The sequence below is a fragment of the Lithobates pipiens genome, unplaced genomic scaffold (genome assembly GCF_037356315.1).
Source record: "Lithobates pipiens isolate NorthernLeopardFrog02 unplaced genomic scaffold, aLitPip1_a1.2 Scaffold_18, whole genome shotgun sequence".
Classification (NCBI taxonomy): Eukaryota; Metazoa; Chordata; class Amphibia; order Anura; family Ranidae; genus Lithobates; species Lithobates pipiens.
This window is the reverse complement of record NW_027507758.1, coordinates 2390553-2396634: the sequence shown is the minus strand read 5'-3', so window position 1 is coordinate 2396634 and position 6082 is coordinate 2390553. Positions and strand designations below refer to the sequence as shown.

The 6082-nt window shown below is 49.2% G+C and overlaps 1 non-coding gene across 1 annotated transcript; it reads left to right on the top strand.

Moving 5' to 3' along the window:
- Positions 1 to 1060: 1060 nt before the first annotated feature.
- Positions 1061 to 1132, top strand: TRNAG-UCC (transfer RNA glycine (anticodon UCC)). The gene has a single exon. It is a non-coding gene; the product is annotated as a tRNA-Gly (tRNA).
- Positions 1133 to 6082: the final 4950 nt, after the last annotated feature.

Genomic DNA, 6082 nt, shown 5'->3' with positions numbered 1-6082 from the left:
AAGTCCGCTGGTGGGGGGGAGGGTGTTAGATAAGTAGGCTGGTGGGGGGATGGTGTTAGATAAGTCCGCTGGTGGGGGGGAGGGTGTTAGATAAGTCCGCTGGTGGGGGGGAGGGTGTTAGATAAGCCCGCTGGAGGGGGGGAGGGAGTTAGATAACTTCGCTGGTGGGGGGGGTGTTAGATAAGTAGGCTGGTGGGGGGGAGGGAGTTAGATAAGTCCGCTGGTGGGGGGGAGGGTGTTAGATAAGTCCGCTGGTGGGGGGGAGGGTGTTAGATAAGCCCGCTGGAGGGGGGGAGGGAGTTAGATAAGTTCGCTGGTGGGGGGGTGTTACATAAGTAGGCTGGTGGGGGGGAGGGTGTTAGATAAGTCCGCTGGTGGGGGGGAGGGTGTTAGATAAGTCCACTGGGGAGTAGGGTGTTAGATAAGTAGGCTGGTGGGGGGGAGGGAGTTAGATAAGTCCGCTGGTGGGGGGAGGGTGTTAGATAAGTTCGCTGGTGGGGGGGAGGGTGTTAGATAAGTCCGCTGGCCCAGCCCGCCCCTGTTGGGGGAGGTGCATGCTCACCCCCTCTTTCCTGGCCTGCCAGGCTGGGTGCACGGATGGGGGTCTGGTATAGATTTTGGAGGTCATTTTGTTTGCATGGAGTTCCCCCTTTACAGGTGAGTAGAAATTTTTCGAATGTTGTTGAAGTTGTGCTGTGTGAAGGGGAAGACACAACAAATATAAAGCAGTATTGTCAGTGGACTGTCTCCACCATCTATTAGGAGCAAGCCTTCCATTCCCAGGTGAGGTGTCCTGTCCCCGCCCCTTCAGGGTTCAGGTTGAAGATGCGGAGGAGGAGCGAGGGAGGAGGAGGAGGGGAACTTCCCTTTTTAGGTGAAGTTCCACATTAAGATGGGGCAGCACAGAGGCTTAGCGGTGAGCCTTGCAGCACTGGGGTCCTCGGTTCAAGACCTGACCAGGACACCATCTGCATGGAGTTTGCATGTTCTCCCTGTGCTTGCGTGGGTTTTCCCCGGGTACTCCGGTTTCCCCCCACACAACAAAAACATGCAACTTTTTGTGTTGGTGGTGCAGTGGTGAGCACAGCTGCTTTCCAAGCAGACGACCCGGGTTCGATTCCCGGCCAACATAATGGCCAAGATTCTCCCCAGAGACTGGAATTATATGTGGAGTGCAGATTAGCGATGGGATAAAATGTAAAGGAATGAAGTGAATGTCGTGGGTTTGTATGGATTTTATTACACACCTTAGAATAGATTTCTTGCAGGTAGGTGTGATTGTTGTGTATTCTCAGTGTCAGCCAGTAGGTGGAGCACTCGGCTACCTTTCAGGTATTTTCTAGGCTCTTCTTCACAACTTTGCTGAAGAAAGGCCGGCTATGTACTATATACAGTGGGGGAAAAAACACCTACCAACCAACAATAACCCTCCCCCCACAGACTGGCTCCACTAGGTGCTCATGTGGTACACAGATTAGTCCTGTCAATGTAAGAAGGTTCTCCTAACGACAACTCGTTATGTGTATAGAAGACGCCTGTCCACAGAATCCCTTCCCTCCAATCCTCACCATCATGGGGAAGACCAAAGAGCTGTCAGAGGACGTCGGGGAGAAGATTGGGGACCTGCACAAGGCTGGAATGGGCTACAAGACCATCAGCAAGAAGCTTGGTGAGATGAAGAAGACAACTGTTGGATCGATTATTCACGAATGGAAGAAATACAAAATAACCATCAATCGCCCTCAATCTGGAGCTCCATGGAAGATTTCACCTTCATGGGGTGAGGATGGTCATGAGAAAAAGTGAGGGATCCGCCCAGAACTACACAGGGGGGAGCTTGTGAATAGGGATGAGCTGAACACCCCCCTGTTCGGTTCGCACCAGAACCTGTGAACAGAGCTAAACTTCGTGTGAACTTTAGAACCCTATTAAAGTCTATGGGACTCCAACGTTCACAATCTAAAGTGCTAATTTTAAAAGCTTATATGCAAGTTACTGTCCTAAAAAGTGTTTGGGGACCCGGGTCCTGCCCCAGGGGACATGGATCAATGCAAAAAAAAGTTTTAAAAACGGCAGTTTTTTCAGGAGCAGTGATTTTAATAATGATTAAAGTGAAACAATAAAAGTGTAATATTCCTTTAAATTTCGTGCCTGGGGGGTGTCTATAGTATGCCTGTGAAGGGGCGCATGTTTCCCGTGCTTAGAACTGTCCCTGCACAAAGTGTCATTTGTGCAGGAAAAAAAGTCTTTTAAAATCACTTGCGGCTATATTGTCGGCTCCCCGTAATACAGAGAACATTCAATGAGTGTTCTCTGTATTAGCCGACAATTCATTCATTCATTGATAAAAAAAAAAAAAGCGCAGGGGTTCCCCTAAATTCAATTACCAGGCCCTTCAGGTCTGACATGGATGAACCCCGTGTCAAATTAAAAAAAAAAATTGACGTGGGGGTCCCCCTAAATATCCATACCAGACCCTTTGGTTCCAGTGACCCCAATTTTGGAGTTATAATTGCTGAGAGTGACCCCAATGTTGGGGGTTATAATTGTTACCAGTGCCCCCAATGTTGGAGTTTTAATTGCTGCCAGTGACCCCAATGTTGGGGGTTATAATTGCTGCCAGTGACCCCAATGTTGTTGGTAATTATTGGTGCCAGTGACCCGAATGTTGGGGGTTATAATTACTACCAGGGACCCCAATGTTGGGGGTTATAATTACTACCAGGGACCCAAATGTTGGGGGTTATAATTGCTGCCAGTGGCCTCAATGTTGTGAGATAAAATTGCTACCACTGACCCCACTGTTGGGGATTATAATTTCTTCCAGAGACCCCAATGTTGGGGGTTATAATTGCTGCCAGTGATCCCAATGTTGGGGGTTATAATTGCCACTAGTGACCCCAATGTTGGGGGTTAAAATTGCTGCCAGTGACCCCAATGTGGGGTGTTATAATATCTGTCAGCGACCCCAATGTTGGAGGTTACAATTGCTGTCAGTGACCCCAATGTTGGGGGTTATTATTGCTGACAGTGACCCCAATGTTGGGGGTTATTATTGCTGACAGTGACCCCAATGTTGGGGGTTGTAATTGCTGCCAGTGAACCCAATTTTGGGGGTTATAATTGCTGCCAGTGACCCCAATGTTGGGGGTTATAATTGCTACCAGTGACCCCAATGTTGTTGGTAATTATTGGTGCCAGTGACCCGAATGTTGGGGGTTATAATTGCTACCAGTGACCCCAAAATTGGTGGTTAGAATTACTTTGTGACCCCAATGTTGAGGGTTGTAATTGCTGCCAGTGACCCCAATGTTGGGGGTTATAATTTCTACCAGTAACCTCAATGTTGGGGGTTGTAACCTCAATGTTGGGGGTTATAATTTCTACCAGTAACCTCAATGTTGGGGGGGGGGGGGTATTTTTAACCACTTAAGACCCGTGCTATAGCCGAATGACGGCTACAGCGCGGATCTCCATTGCCGGGTCTACGTCTATTGACGTCGTCCCGTGCACGAGGGGCGCGCGCGGCACGCTCTATGATCGGCGAGTCTATGAGACTCGCCTGATCACTGATCCGAGCAAGGGGTCGATCCCGACCCCTTATCACGTGATCAGCTGTCAGCCAATGACAGCTGATCATGTGATATAACGGAGACGGTAATCGGCTATTATTCCTCCTCGCGCTGACAGCGCGAGGAGAAAAAAAAAGAGCCGATCACCGGCGGCCGTGATCGGGACATTAGTCCCGATCACGGCCTGCCCTGCCAGTGCCCACCTGCCCCCTCATCACTGAACATAATAAAAAAATAAGTGCCCCCCTCAGTGCCACCCTGCAGTGCCCACAGTGCCACCCAGCAGTGCCCACAGTGCCACCCAGCAGTGCCCACAACCTGCCTCAACAAAGGTGCTGCACCCCAGGGCCACATATCCGTGCCCATCAGTGTCATCTACCAGTGCCCATCAGTGCTCAGCAGGGCTGCCCATCAGTGCCACCTATCAGTGCCCATCAGTCTCATCTATCAGTGGTACCTATCAGTGCCCCTTAGTGCCACCCATCCGTGCCATCTTATCTGTGCCCATCGGTGCCGCCTTATCTGTGCCCATCGGTGCCGCCTTATCTGTGCCCATCGGTGCCGCCTTATCTGTGCCCATCGGTGCCGCCTTAACTATGCCTATCAGTGCCCACTAGTGCCGCCTCTTCAGCGCACTTCAATGAATGAGAAAAATTACCTGTTTGCAAAATTTTATAACAAACTATTAAACATGATTTTTTTTTTTTTTTTTGCATCTTTTTTTGTTTGTTTAGCAAAAAATAAAACTCCCAGCTGTAATTAAATACCACCAAAAGAAATATCTATTTGTGGGAAAAAAATGATAAAAATTTCATTTGGGTACAGTGTTGTATGACCGCGTAATTGTCATTCAAAGTGCATCAGCGCTGAAAATTGGTCTGGGCAGGAGGGGGGTTTAAGTGCCCAGTAAGCAAGTGGTTAAGTAAATAACAAGGTAGATTGATTTCCAATATTTCATCATAGAATTTGATCAGTGATTGTTTATCATCGTCATGGTGATGGGAATAATTGGTGTCAGTCCCCCCATGATGTGTGGGGTTCCGTGCTCCGGATTTCTGTGGGGGGGGGGTATTGGTTGGTGACCTGAGTGGGGGGTCCTAGCAATACAGACATCCATCTGTGGACTTATAACCCCCAACATTGAGGTCACGGGTGAAAATTGCTACCAATAGGGAATCTAATAAAGGGGGTCCGACCTGCTACTAGCAAGGAGGAAATAATAAAGTGGCCGGTGAGTGTACAGTATATGCAGTATGTGACAAAAGTAAGTACACCCCTCAGTGACATTTCTTCTCTCTTTTCATGTGACAACACTGAAGAAATGACACTTGTCTACAATGTAAAGTAGTGAGTGTACAGCTTGTATAACAGTGTAAATTTCCTGTCCCCTCAAAATAACTCAACACACAGCCATTCATGTCTAAACTGCTGGCAACAAAAGTCAGTACACCCCTAAGTGAAAATCTCCAGATTGGGCCCAAAGTGTCAATAGACGGCACACACATCCAGTGGCGGGAAATGTAAACAGTGTGACGTCCATCACAGGAGGTGGGACTTCGTTACTGCGGCCTCCCGGCCCGAGAAATTCAAATCCAGCTCCATGACACAGCGGGAAATCGCCGCTCTAAACGACCCAGACACTGGTAAGCTGCCTCTGATGGGCGCTGATATTTAAGTAAGGCTGCAGACACGATGCAAGAGAAGGTCAATAGACTGAGGACACGATGCAAGAGACGGTCAGAGACTGAGGACACGATGCAAGAGACAGAGACTGAGGACACGATGCAAGAGACGGTCAGAGACTGAGGACACGATGCAAGAGACAGAGACTGAGGACACGATGCAAGAGACAGAGACTGAGGACACGATGCAAGAGACGGTCAGAGACTGAGGACACGATGCAAGAGACAGAGACTGAGGACACGATGCAAGAGACAGAGACTGAGGACACAATGCAAGAGACGGTCAGAGACTGAGGACACGATGCAAGAGACGGTCAGAGACTGAGGACACGATGCAAGAGACAGAGACTGAGGACACGATGCAAGAGACGGTCAGAGACTGAGGACACGATGCAAGAGACAGAGACTGAGGACACGATGCAAGAGACAGAGACTGAGGACACAATGCAAGAGACGGTCAGAGACTGAGGACACGATGCAAGAGACAGAGACTGAGGACACGATGCAAGAGACGGTCAGAGACTGAGGACACGATGCAAGAGACAGAGACTGAGGACACGATGCAAGAGACGGTCAGAGAGGACACGATGCAAGAGACGATCAATAGACTGAGGACACGATGCAAGAGATGGTCAATAGACTGAGGACACGATGCAAGAGACGGTCAATAGACTGAGGACACAATGCAAGAGACGGTCAATAGACTGAGGACACGATGCAAGAGACGGTCAATAGACTGAGGACACGATGTAAGAGACGGTCAATAGACTGAGGACACGATGCAAGAGACGGTCAATAGACTGAGGACACGATGCAAGAGACGGTCAA